The sequence below is a fragment of the Orcinus orca genome, chromosome 1, assembly GCF_937001465.1.
Source record: "Orcinus orca chromosome 1, mOrcOrc1.1, whole genome shotgun sequence".
Classification (NCBI taxonomy): Eukaryota; Metazoa; Chordata; class Mammalia; order Artiodactyla; family Delphinidae; genus Orcinus; species Orcinus orca.
Window position 1 is genome coordinate 86273016 of NC_064559.1, and position 13633 is coordinate 86286648.

Here is a 13633-nt window from a genome sequence, read left to right on the forward strand (position 1 = left end):
CAGCAGCCCAGCCCACAGCCCACGGGGTAGTGCATGCTCTCACCTCTCCATTCTCTGATCAAAATATAAAGTTTCCTTTGCTTGTGAACCAAACTCAGTCTCGATCTGTTGGCCCCAATGACACTGGGCAGGGGGACACTTGTTGGGGTCCACTCTGGAGGATCAGTAACAGAAATTGAGACTATTGTAACTTCAATGAACAGATGTGTGAGCCAAACTGTAGTTAACATAGAACAGTTTAGAAGGCTCGGGTAAAATAAGATGTTTCTAACACTTCCATTTGATATTTCCATCACTTTATTATAAGCAAGTTCAGTGAAAAGGTTTGTCTTATTTGTCAGGTCAATATTAGAGAAATGAAGTGATTTCTTTCCAAGGCTGTACATCTAATAATCTTAGTTAAAGCTTCAATCTTGTTTTAAATGCTTTTCCATTGAAAATGATACCTCTCTTTCAGCTCCCCCATTTCTGAGAAGTATAAAATCTTATAATTTATTATTACCAAAGGGGAAAGGTGGGAGGAGGGATAAATTAACAGTTTGGAATTAACACATACACACTGCTATGTATAAAATAGATCATCAACAAGGAACTACTGGATAGCACAGGGAACTACACTCAATATTTTGCAATAACCTATAAGGGGAAATAATCGGAAAAAGAATAGATATTTTTATTGACATCATCTATCAATGACAGTTAAAGTGTAACCTAAGGGAAGCTGGTGGTGAGTGCTTCTGACCCTGAAGACTTCAATCATCTAAAGTTTGGACTCTGCCTACTTCCCAAGGCCCTTAATGAACATATGTGTAGCCGTAGCTTAAAAAACTCCCCAGTTTGGGTTTCGGGGAGACACTGATTTTGAAAAAGCCCTGGTGTTCTCCTTACATGAATGGGACTCTTCCTACTGCTAAAACATGTCTGTCACATCCAGAGGATGGTATACCATCTGATCGGGAAGAGTTTGGAAAAGGCATCTCATCTCCTCATCTCCTGGTGCTCGGGTTTACCCCTCCAGCGTCTTTACTAACAGTCTCCCCACTTGGAGATGTCAGCACTGTCAACATCCTGTTGCGTACAGTTTGGAATTTGTCCAGAGGATGAAGCGGAAGGATGAGGAACAATGAGAGACAAGTCCTAGGTGTTCAGACAGGCACATGTCACTCTAATTTCCAATCAGGAAGACGAATTGACCAAAGGCTAGGGTTGCCCATGGAAACAGTATAGGGCTTGAGGAAATCCCACTGCTTTGTGGCCAGTTCCCATAAACACAAGTTGAACAATGGAACTCAGGGGCAGTAAAATTCACGAAACTGCAGAGTTGAAAATATCTATCACTGAAAAATGTCTTGAGGAAAGTCAGAGAAAAGGATTGGTAAGCAAGGGAGAATGGCAGGAAAGGGATTTGAGGAGGTAGAAAGGACTCGCCATTAAGCACAAGAAAAGGGGCTGAACATTGCCAACATTGCAGTTGGCCAAAAAGGCTGTATGCGTTTGTTTCTGTATATATTCAAGAAAAGGGCATACACTTTTTTAGCCAACCAAACAGGTGGGCACTGGAAATCAATACTACAAAAGATATCACTTCGCATCAGTCAGAAGAGCCATCCTCATAAAGTGTAAACACCAGAAATGCAGGACAGGGCAAGGAGAAGAGGGAGCCCTGTGAGGCTTATAGTGGAAATGTATATTGCCAACGGCCATTCTGGAGAAGTGTATTGTGTTTACTAAAGCATCTAAAAAATGAGCTACAGAGCATAGGGCACTTGCACTCATGGGCGTATATCTTGGGAAAAACAAAAATCGAGAGGACACAGGCACCCCAATGTTTACTGCCTCTCTGTTTAAAAGATCCTCGACTAGGATATAACTTAAATGTCTCTGGAGGGAAAAAATGGATAGAGATGTGGTACTTATGTAGAGTGGAATATTACTCAGCCTGGAAATCAATGAAATATGGCCAGTTGTAACAACTCCGGAGGAGTTACGTATGATCATTCTAAGTGACATAATTCAAAAAGAAAACGACACATATCATAAGATATCACTTAAAGGTGGAATCCAAAATGGCTACACATGAAATAAATTACAAAACAAAAACATAGTCAAATATGTAGAAAACACGCGTAAGGCTGCTAAACGGGAAAGGTGGGGAGGGGTGAGGCATCATCCAGGAGGTTGAAATTAGCAAAGATACCATTCCAAATACCAAACTGATAGTCAACAAGGCCTACACAGTAGCTAAAAGAACTGCACTCAGCACACTCAAGTCACCGGAAAAGAATATCTATGACTGGTAAGAATCTGAAAAAGAATTTATTGATGTCTCTCTGTACATGAATCAAGTGGATGTACAGCAGCAAGAAACAGAGCTTTGAAAATCAGCTGTAACCAATATAGTAATAAATTGAAAAAAATAAACGACAGAGAGACAGAGAAAATCTCTTACAACTTTTCCTCAGGGACGGTGATGCAATGTGGATTGAACACATCTAGACCCACAGCAGGATGAGACATAAGGCTGGAAACTGTTCACGCTAAGAGAAATGTGAGGTTGGGTGAGGAAATGCACACCCTTTAAAGTAATACTACCTGGTACCCATTCAATGGGTCCCAAATCTGCAGGTTCAAGGAATCTTCCTACAGCTAAAACATGCATGGAAAACCCAGAGGACTGTACACCATGTGATCGGGAGATGTGTCTAAAATGCACCTCATTTATCCTCTCCTGGTGCTCCTGTTCATCATTCCAGCCACGTTACTTAGAATCTCCCCACTTAGAGAATCAGCACATTTAAACTTCTGTTTCACACATTTTGCAAATTGTGAGGAGGATGAACGGGAAGAGGGGGAACCAATGAGAGAATAGTTGTAGGGGTGTGGACGGGCACATGTCACTCTAATTTCCCATTAAGAATAAGAATTAAAAAAAGGCTCAGCCCGCCTCGCCGGAGCCAAAATAGGGCCTGAAGCAATCCTGCGGCTTTGAGGCCAGCTCACAAAAGAGCAACTTAAAAAATGGAGCTCAGGGTCACTGCAATTCACAAACCTGCAGAGTTATAAATGAAAACTAACGTCCAAAAATATGTTGAGGTAAGGCAAAGAAGAGGATCTGAATGCAAGACAGAATTGCAAGAAACAGATTTCAAGAGATAGATTGGACTCGTCTTTAAAGCACATGAAAAGCGGCAGAATTTCGACAATGATGCAGTTGGCGCAAAAGGGAGTATGCGTTTTTTCCTGAATATATCCAGGAAAAAACGCATATGCACTTTATGGGCAACCAAGCAAGCAAGCAATGCAAATGTGCACAACAAAGAAGTCTCATTTCCCACCGGTCAAAAGGGCCATCCGAAAAAATTGTAAAAACCAGAAATGCAGGACAGGCCATGGAGAACAGGGAGCCTTTATACGCTGATGGACAGTGTGTGAACTGCCGAGAGCCACTCTGGAGAAGTGTATGGTGGTTCCTAAATCATCTAAAAAACAGAGCTACAGAGCATAGGGCACTTCCAATCACGGGAGTATATCTAGGGAAGTCTAAAAATCAACAAGACACAAGCACACCACAGTTTAGGGCTACTCTGTTTACAAGAACCTCAACTTCAGTACACCTTAAATATCCCAGGAAAGAGAACAATGGATAAAGAAAATGTGCTACTTATGTACAATGGAATATCTCTTCACCATGAAATCAATGTAATAAGGCTAGTAGAAGGATAAAGAGTGGATTTAGGTCCGATAATACTACTTGAAATAAGTCAAACAGAAAAAGAAACATATCATAAGATATCACTTATAGAGGGAGGATAAATATGGCTGCACAAAAAATGAATTACAAAACAGAACAGTGTCTCACATTTAGAAAACACACTTATGTCAGCTTAAGGGGAAAGGAGAGGTGGGGTGATGCATAAAACCAGAGTTTGAAATTAGCACAGATACCGTTCAATAAACCAAATAGGTATTAGACAAGATCTACACCTTGCTCAATGAACTGGCCTCAACACACCCTATACACCGCAGAGAAATATATCTGAGTAATAAGAATCTTAAAACCCATGTATTGATATATCTCCATAAGGGAATCAAGTGTGTGCAGAGCGGCACAAACACAGCAGTGAAAATGAGCTAAACCCCATTATAAAAATAAATTTTAAAACCAAAACGCAGAAACAATGAAAGAGAGAAAAATTCTTACAAAATTCGCTCAGGGGCTGTGATGCAACCTGGAATGACCACATATAAACCCACAGCTGGATAAGACATAAGGCTGGATACTTGGGGCTGAGAGGATTGGTGAGCTTTGGTGAGCAACTGCCGAAAGTTTAATGCAATACTTCATGCTACTCATTCCAAGGGTCCCAACACTACAGGTTGAAGAGAATCTTCCTACAGCTAAACCAATGCATGGGAAATCCAGCGGATGGTATACCATATGATTGGGAAAGGTTTCTAAAACGCACCTCATTTTCCTCTCCTGGGGCTCCGGATCAACATTCCAGCCACTTTACTAACAACATCTCCACATGGAGAGTCAATGCCTTTAAGTTCCGGTATCGCACAGTCTGCAGTTAGTGCAGAGGATGAATGGAAATAGGGGGAACCAGTGAGAAAATAACTGTAGCGGTTTCAATGGGCACATGTCACTCTAATTTCACATCAGGAAGAAGAATTAACCAAAGGCAGAGCAAGGCACCCCAGAAGAAGAATAGGGCCTGAAGAAATCCTGTGGATATGAGGCAAGATCACAAAAATAAGAGCTGAAAAATGGAACTAAGGGCAACTGCAATTCAAAAAACTGCAGAGTTATAAAGGCCAACTATTTTCCAAAAGTATATTGAGGTAAGGCTATGAAGAGGCACTGAGAGCAAGGCAGAATTGCAGGAAACCGATTTCAGGAGGTAGACTGGAATTGCATTGAAAACATATGAAAAGACTCAGAACATCGACAATCATGCACTTGGCCGAAAAGGAGTATGCGTTTTTTCCTGAATATATTCAGGAAAAAACGCATACGCCCTTTTTGGCCAACCAAGCAAGCTTGCAAAGGAAATCTGCACTACAATGAAGTCTCACTGCCGCCCGGTCAAAAGGGCCATCTGAAAAAAGTGTAAAATCCAGAAAGGCAGGACAGGCCATGGAGAACTGGGAGCCTTGTTATGCTGATGGGCGGGATGTAAATTGCCAACAGCCACTCTGGAGAAGTGTATGGTGTTTCCTGAAACATCTAAAAAACAAAGCAACAGAGCCTAGTGCAATTCCACTTATGGTCCTATAGCTTAGGGAAATTAAAATAAAAGAGACACTGCCACCCCAAAGTTTGGGACAGCTCTGTTTACAAGAACCTTGTTTACGGTACAAGTTCAATATCACAGAAAGCGAAAAATGGATAAAGAAGTTGTGGTACTTACGTACAATGCAATATCACTCAGCAATGAAATCTATGTCATGAGGCCCATAGCAGCATAATGAGTGGATTCAGGTACGATGATTCTAAGTGAAATAAGTCACACAGAAAAAGAAACATCATAAGATATCACTACTACACGGAATGTGAACTTGGCTACACAGGAACTGAATTACAAAACAGAACAGGGTCTCAAATGTAGAAAACCAACTTATGCTTGCTTAAGGCGAAAGGTGAGTTGGGGTGCTGCATAAAACCAGAGATTGAAATTAGCACAGATATCGTTCCATAAGCCAAATATGCAATAGACAAGAGCTACTCCTTGCTCAACGAAGTGGACTAACACCCCATATTAAACGCCTAAGTATATACCTGACTAGTAAGAATCTTAAAACCTATGGATTTATATGTCTCCGAAACTGAATCAAGCGTGTGTACAGCGACATAAATGCAGCAGTGATAGGATTGGTGAGGTTCGGTGAGCAAATGCAGACCATTTGAAGTCATATTGCATGGTACCCAATCCATGGGTCTCAACTCTCCAGGTTTAAGGGATTCGTCCATCAGCTAAAACATGCATGTGGAACCCAGAGTATGATCCACCGTGTGATCGGGAAACGTGTTCAAATGTGTCTCAGTTTTCTCCCCTGGTACTCGGGTGCAACATTCCAGACGCTCTACTAACACTCTCCCCACTTGGAGAGTCAGTGCCTTTAACCTCCTGTTTGGCCCAGTTTGCAATTTCTGCGGAAAATGAACAGGAATAGGGAGAACCAATGAGAGACTAGCTGGAGGTGTCTGGACGTGCAAATTTAACTCTCATTTCCCACCAGGAACAGGAATTAAACAAAGGCTCAGCGTGCCGTGCCATAACCACACTAGGGCCGGAAGAAATCCTGCGGTGTTGCGGCCAGCTCACAAGAAAACGAGTTGAAGAAAGGAGCTCAGGGTCACTGTAATTCACAAACCTGCAGAGTTATAAATGACAGCTATCGTCCAAAAATATATTGAAGTAAGGCTGCCAAGAGGACTTGAAAGCGGGGCAGAATTGCAGGAAACCGATTTCAGGAGCTACACTGGAATTGCATGTAAAGCATAGGAAAAGAGGCAGAACGTCCACAATGATGCACTTGGCCAAAAAGGGCGTATGCGTTTTTTCCTGAATATATTCAGGAAAAAAGTATACGCCCTTTTTGGCCAACCAAGCAAGCTTGCAAAGGAAATCTGCACTACAATGAAGTCTCACTACTCCCCGGTCAAAAGGGCCATCTGAAAAAAGTGTAAAATCCAGAAAGGCAGGACAGGCCATGGAGAACTGGGAGCCTTGTTATGCTGATGGGCGGGATATAAATTGCCAACAGCCACTCTGGAGAAGTGTATGGTGTTTCCTGAAACATCCAAAAAACAAAGCAACAGAGACTCGGGCACTTCAAATTATGGTCCTATAGTTTAGGGAAATTAAAATCAAAAAGACACAGCCACCCCAAAGTTTGGGATGGCTCTGTTTACAAGAACCTCGTTTACGGTACAAGTTCAATATCACAGAAAGCGAAAAATGGATAAAGACATTGTGGTACTTACGTACAATGCAATATCACTCAGCAATGAAATCTATGTCATCAGGCCCGTAGCAGCATAATGAGTGGATTCAGGTACGATGATTCTAAGTGAAATAAGTCACACAGAAAAAGAAACATCATAAGATATCACTAATACACGGAATGTAAACTTGGCTACACAGGAACTGAATTACAAAACAGAACAGGGTCTCAAATGTAGAAAAGCAACTTATGCTTGCTTAAGGGGAAAGGTGAGTTGGGGTGCTGCATAAAACCAGAGATTGAAATTAGCACAGATACCGTTCCATAAGCCAAATATATAATAGACTAGAGCTACTCCTTGCTCAACGAAGTGGACTCAACACCCCATATTAAACGCCTAAGAATATACCTGACTAGTAAGAATCTTAAAACCTATGGATTTATATGTCTCCGAAAGAGAATCAAGCATGTGTACAGTGGCATAAACGCAGCAGTGATAGGATTGGTGAGGTTCGGTGAGCAAATGCAGACCCTTTGAGGTCATATTTCATGGTACCCATTCCATGGGTCTCAACTCTCCAGGTTTAAGGGATTCTTCCTTCAGCTAAAACATGCATGTGGAACCCAGAGTATGATCCACCATGTGATCGGGAAACGTATTCAAATGTGTCTCAGTTTTCGTCCCCTGGTACTCGGGTGCAACATTCCAGACGCTTTACTAACACTCTCCCCACTTGGAGAGTCAGGGCCTTTAACCTCCTGTTTGGTCCAGTTTGCAATTTCTGCGGAAGATGAACAGGAATAGGGAGAACCAGTGAGAGGCTAGCTGGAGGTGTCTGGACGGGCAAATTTAGCTCTCATTTCGCACCAGGAAGAGGAATTAACCAAAGGCTCAGCGTGCCGTGCCGGAACCACACTAGGGCCGGAAGCAATCCTGCGGTGTTGTGGCCAGCTCACAAGAAAACGAGTTGAAGAAAGGAGCTCAGGGGCATTGTAATTCACAAACCTGCAGAGTTATAAATGACAGCTATCGTCCAAAAATATATTGAAGTAAGGCTGCCAAGAGGACTTGAAAGCGGGGCAGAATTGCAAGAAACCGATTTCAGGAGCTAGACTGGAATTGCATGTAAAGCATAGGAAAAGAGGCAGAACGTCCACAATGATGCACTTGGCCAAAAAGGGCATATGCGTTTTTTCCTGAATATATTCAGGAAAAAACGCATACGCACTTTTTGGCCAACCAAGCAAGCTTGCAAAGGAAATCTGCACTACAATGAAGTCTCACTGCTCCCCGGTCAAAAGGGCCATCTGAAAAAAGTGTAAAATCCAGAAAGGCAGGACAGGCCATGGAGAACTGGGATCCTTGTTATGCTGATGGGCGGGATGTAAATTGCCAACAGCCACTCTGGAGAAGTGTATGGTGTTTCCTGAAACATCCAAAAAACAAAGCAACAGAGCCTCGGGCACTTCAAATTATGGTCCTATAGTTTAGGGAAATTAAAATAAAAAAGACACAGCCACCCCAAAGTTTGGGATGGCTCTGTTTACAAGAACCTCGTTTACGGTCCACGTTCAATATCACAGAAAGCGAAAAATGGATAAAGAAGTTGTGGTACTTACGTGCAATGCAATATCACTCAGCAATGAAATCTATGTCATCAGGCCCGTAGCAGCATAATGAGTGGATTCAGGTACGATGATTCTAAGCGAAATAAGTCACACAGAGAAAGAAACATCATAAGATATCACTACTACATGGAATGTAATCTTGGCTACCCAGGAACTGAATTACAAAACCGAACAGGGTCTCAAATGTAGATAACCAACTTATGCTTGCTTAAGCGGAAAGGTGAGTTGGGGTGATGCATAAAAGCAGAGACTGAAATTAGCACAGATACCGTTCCATAAGCCAAATATGTAATAGACAAGAGCTACTCCTTGCTCAAATAAGTGGCCTCAACACCCCATATTAAACGCCTTGGAATATACCTGACTAGTAAGAATCTTAAAACCTACGGATTTATATGTCTCTGAAGGAGAATCAAGCGTGTGTACAGTGGCATAAACGCAGCAGTGATAAGAGTTTTGAGGTTCGGTGAGCAAATGCAGACCCTTTGAAGTTATATTGCATGGTACCCATTCCATGGGTCTCAACTCTCCAGGTTTAAGGGATTCTTCCTTCAGCTAAAACATGCATGTGGAACCCAGAGTATGATCCACCATGTGATCGGGAAACGTATTCAAATGTGTCTCAGTTTTCGTCCCCTGGTACTCGGGTGCAACATTCCAGATGCTTTACTAACACTCTCCCCACTTGGAGAGTCAGGGCCTTTAACCTCCTGTTTGGCCCAGTTTGCAATTTCTGCGCAAAATGAACAGGAATAGGGAGAACCGATGAGAGCCTACCTGGAGGTGTCTGGACGGGCAAATTTAACTCTCATTTCCCACCAGGAAGAGGAATTAACCAAAGGATCAGCGTGCCATACCGGAACCACACTAGGGCCGGAAGCAATCCTGCGGTGTTGTGGCCAGCTCACAAGAAAGCGAGTTGAAGAAAGGAGCTCAGGGGCAGTGTAATTCACAAACCTGTAGAGTTATAAATGACAGCTATCATCCAAAAATATATTGAAGTAAGGCTGCCAAGAGGACTTGAAAGTAGGGCAGAATTACCGGAAACTGATTTCAGGAGGTAGACTGGAATTGCATGTAAAGCATAGGAAAAGAGGCAGAACGTCCACAATAATGCACTTGGCCAAAAAGGGCGTATGCGTTTTTTCCTGAATATATTCAGGAAAAAACGCATACGAACTTTTTGGCCAACCAAGCAAGCTTGCAAAGGAAATCTGCACTACAATGAAGTCTCACTGCCCCCCGGTCAAAAGGGACATCTGAAAAAAGTGTAAAATCTAGAAAGGCAGGACAGGCCATGGAGAACTGGGAGCCTTGTTATGCTGATGGGCGGGATGTAAATTGCCAACAGCCACTCTGGAGAAGTATATGGTGTTTCCTGAAACATCTAAAAAACAAAGCAACAGAGCCTAGGGCAATTCCACTTATGGTCCTATAGCTTAGGGAAATTAAAATTAAAAAGACACAGCCAACCCAAAGTTTGGGATGGCTTTGTTTACAAGAACCTCGTTTATGGTACAAGTTTAATATCGCAGAAAGCGAAAAATGGATAAAGACATTGTGGTACTTACGTACAATGCAATATCACTCAGCAATGAAATCTATGTCATCAGGCCCGTAGCAGCATAATGAGTGGATTCAGGTACGATGATTCTAAGTGAAATAAGTCACACAGAAAAAGAAACATCATAAGATATCACTACTACACGGAATGTAAACTTGGCTACACAGGAACTGAATTACAAAACAGAACAGGGTCTCAAATGTAGAAAACCAACTTATGCTTGCTTAAGGGGAAAGGTGAGTTGGGGTGCTGCATAAAACCAGACATTGAAATTAGCACAGATACCGTTCCATAAGCCAAATATGTAATAGACTAGAGCTACTCCTTGCTCAACGAAGTGGACTCAACACCCCATATTAAACGCCTAAGATTATACCTGACTAGTAAGAATCTTAAAACCTATGGATTTATATGTCTCCGAAACTGAATCAAGCGTGTGTACAGCGACATAAACGCAGCAGGGATAGGATTGGTGAGGTTCGGTGAGCAAATGCAGACCCTTGGAAGTCATATTGCATGGGACCCAATCCATGGGTCTCAACTCTCCAAGTTTAAGGGATTCGTCCATCTACTAAAACATGCATGTGGAACCCAGAGTATGATCCACCGTGTGATCGGGAAACGTGTTCAAATGTGTCTCAGTTTTCTCCCCTGGTACTCGGGTGCAACATTCCAGACGCTTTACTAACACTCTCCCCACTTGGAGAGTGAGTGCCTTTAACCTCCTGTTTGGCCCAGTTTGCAATTTCTGCGGAAAATGAACAGGAATAGGGAGAACCAATGAGAGACTAGCTGGAGGTGTCTGGACGGGCAAATTTAACTCTCATTTCCCACCAGGAACAGGAATTAAACAAAGGCTCAGCGTGCCGTGCCGGAACCACACTAGGGCCGGAAGCAATCCTGCGGTGTTGCGGCCAGCTCACAAGAAAACGAGTTGAAGAAAGGAGCTCAGGGTCACTGTAATTCACAAACCTGCAGAGTTATAAATGACAGCTATCGTCCAAAAATATATTGAAGTAAGGCTGCCAAGAGGACTTGAAAGCGGGGCAGAATTGCAGGAAACCGATTTCAGGAGCTAGACTGGAATTGGATGTAAAGCATAGGAAAAGAGGCAGAACGTCCACAATGATGCACTTGGCCAAAAAGGGCGTATGCGTTTTTTCCTGAATATATTCAGGAAAAAACGCATACGCCCTTTTGGGCCAACCAAGCAAGCTTGCAAAGGAAATCTGCACTACAATGAAGTCTCACTGCTCCCCGGTCAAAAGGGCCATCTGAAAAAAGTGTAAAATCCAGAAAGGCAGGACAGGCCATGGAGAACTGGGAGCCTTGTTATGCTGATGGTCGGGATGTAAATTGCCAACAGCCACTCTGGAGAAGTGTATGGTGTTTCCTGAAACATCCAAAAAACAAAGCAACAGAGCCTCGGGCACTTCAAATTATGGTCCTATAGTTTAGGGAAATTAAAATAAAAAAGACACAGCCACCCCAAAGTTTGAGATGGCTCTGTTTACAAGAACCTCGTTTACGGTCCACGTTCAATATCACAGAAAGCGAAAAATGGATAAAGAAGTTGTGGTACTTACGTGCAAAGCAATATCACTCAGCAATGAAATCTGTGTCATCAGGCCCGTAGCAGCATAATGAGTGGATTCAGGTACGATGCTTCTAAGTGAAATATGTCACACAGAAAAAGAAACATCATAAGAAACAACTAATACACGGAATGTAAAGTTGGCTACACAGGAACTGAATTACAAAACAGAACAGGGTCTCAAATGTAGAAAACCAACTTATGCTTGCTTAAGGGGAAAGGTGAGTTGAGGTGCTGCATAAAACGAGAGATTGAAATTAGCACAGATACCGTTCCATAAGTCAAATATGTAATAGGCAAGAGCTACTCCTTGCTCAACGAAGTGGACTCAACACCCCATATTAAACGCCTAAGACTATACCTGACTAGTAAGAATCTTAAAACCTATGGATTTATATGTCTCCGAAAGAGAATCAAGCGTGTGTACAGCGGCATAAGCGCAGCAGTGATAGGATTGGTGAAGTTCGGTGAGCAAATGCAGACCCTTTGAAGTCATATTGCATGGTACCCATTCCATGGGTCTCAAGTCTCCAGGTTCAAGGGATTCTTCCTTCAGCTAAAACATGCATGTGGAACCCAGAGTATGATCCACCATGTGATCAGGAAACGTGTTCAAATGTGTCTCAGTTTTCGTCCCCTGGTACTCGGGTGCAAAATTCCAGACGCTTTACTATCACTCTCCCCACTTGGAGAGTCAGTGCCTGTAACCTCCTGTTTGGCCCAGTTTGCAATTTCTGTGGAAGATGAACAGGAATAGGGAGAACCAATGAGATACTAGTTGGAGGTGTCTGGACGGGCAAATTTAACTCTCATTTTCCACCAGGAAGAGGAGTTAACCAAAGGCTCAGCGGGCCATGCCGGAAACACACTAAGGCCTGAAGCAATCCGGCGGCGTTGCAGCCAGCTCACAAGAAAGCGAGTTGAAGAAAGGAGCTCAGGGGCACTGTAATTCACAAACCTGCAGAGTTATAAATGACAGCTATCGTCCAAAAATATATTGAAGTAAGGCTGCCAAGAGGACTTGAAAGCGGGGCAGAATTGCAGGAAAGCGATTTCAGGAGGTAGACTGGAATTGCATGTAAAGCAGAGGAAAAGAGGCAGAACGTCCACAATGATGCACTTGGCCAAAAAGGGCTTATGCGTTTTTTCCTGAATATATTCAGGAAAAAACGCATACGCCCTTTTTGGCCAACCAAGCAAGCTTGCAAAGGAAATCTGTACTACAATGAAGTCTCACTGCCCCCCGGTCAAACTGGCCATGTGAAAAAAGTGTAAAATCCAGAAAGGCCGGACAGGCCATGGAGAACTGGGAGCCTTGTTATGCTGATGGGCGGGATATAAATTGCCAACAGCCACTCTAGAGAAGTGTATGGTGTTTCCTGAAACATCTAAAAAACAAAGCAACAGAGCCTAGGGCACTTCCACTTATGGTCCTATAGCTTAGGGAAATTAAAATCAAACAGACACAGCCACCCCAAAGTTTGGGACGGCTCTGTTTACAAGAACCTCGTTTACGGTACAAGTTCAATATCACAGAAAGCGAAAAATGGATAAAGAAGTTGTGGTATTTACGTACAATGCAATATCACTCAGCAATGATATCTATGTCATCAGGCCCGTAACAGCATAATGAGTGGATTCAGGTACGATGATTCTAAGTGAAATAAGTCACTCAGAAAATGAAACATCATAAGATATCACTTCTACACGAAATGTAAACTTGGCTACACAGGAACTGAATTACAAAACAGAACAGGGTCTCAAATGTAGAAAACCAACTTATGCTTGCTTAAGGGGAAAGGTGAGTTGGGGTGCTGCATAAAACCAGAGATTGAAATTAGCACAGATACCGTTCCATAAGCCAAATATGTAATAGGCAAGAGCTACTCCTTGCT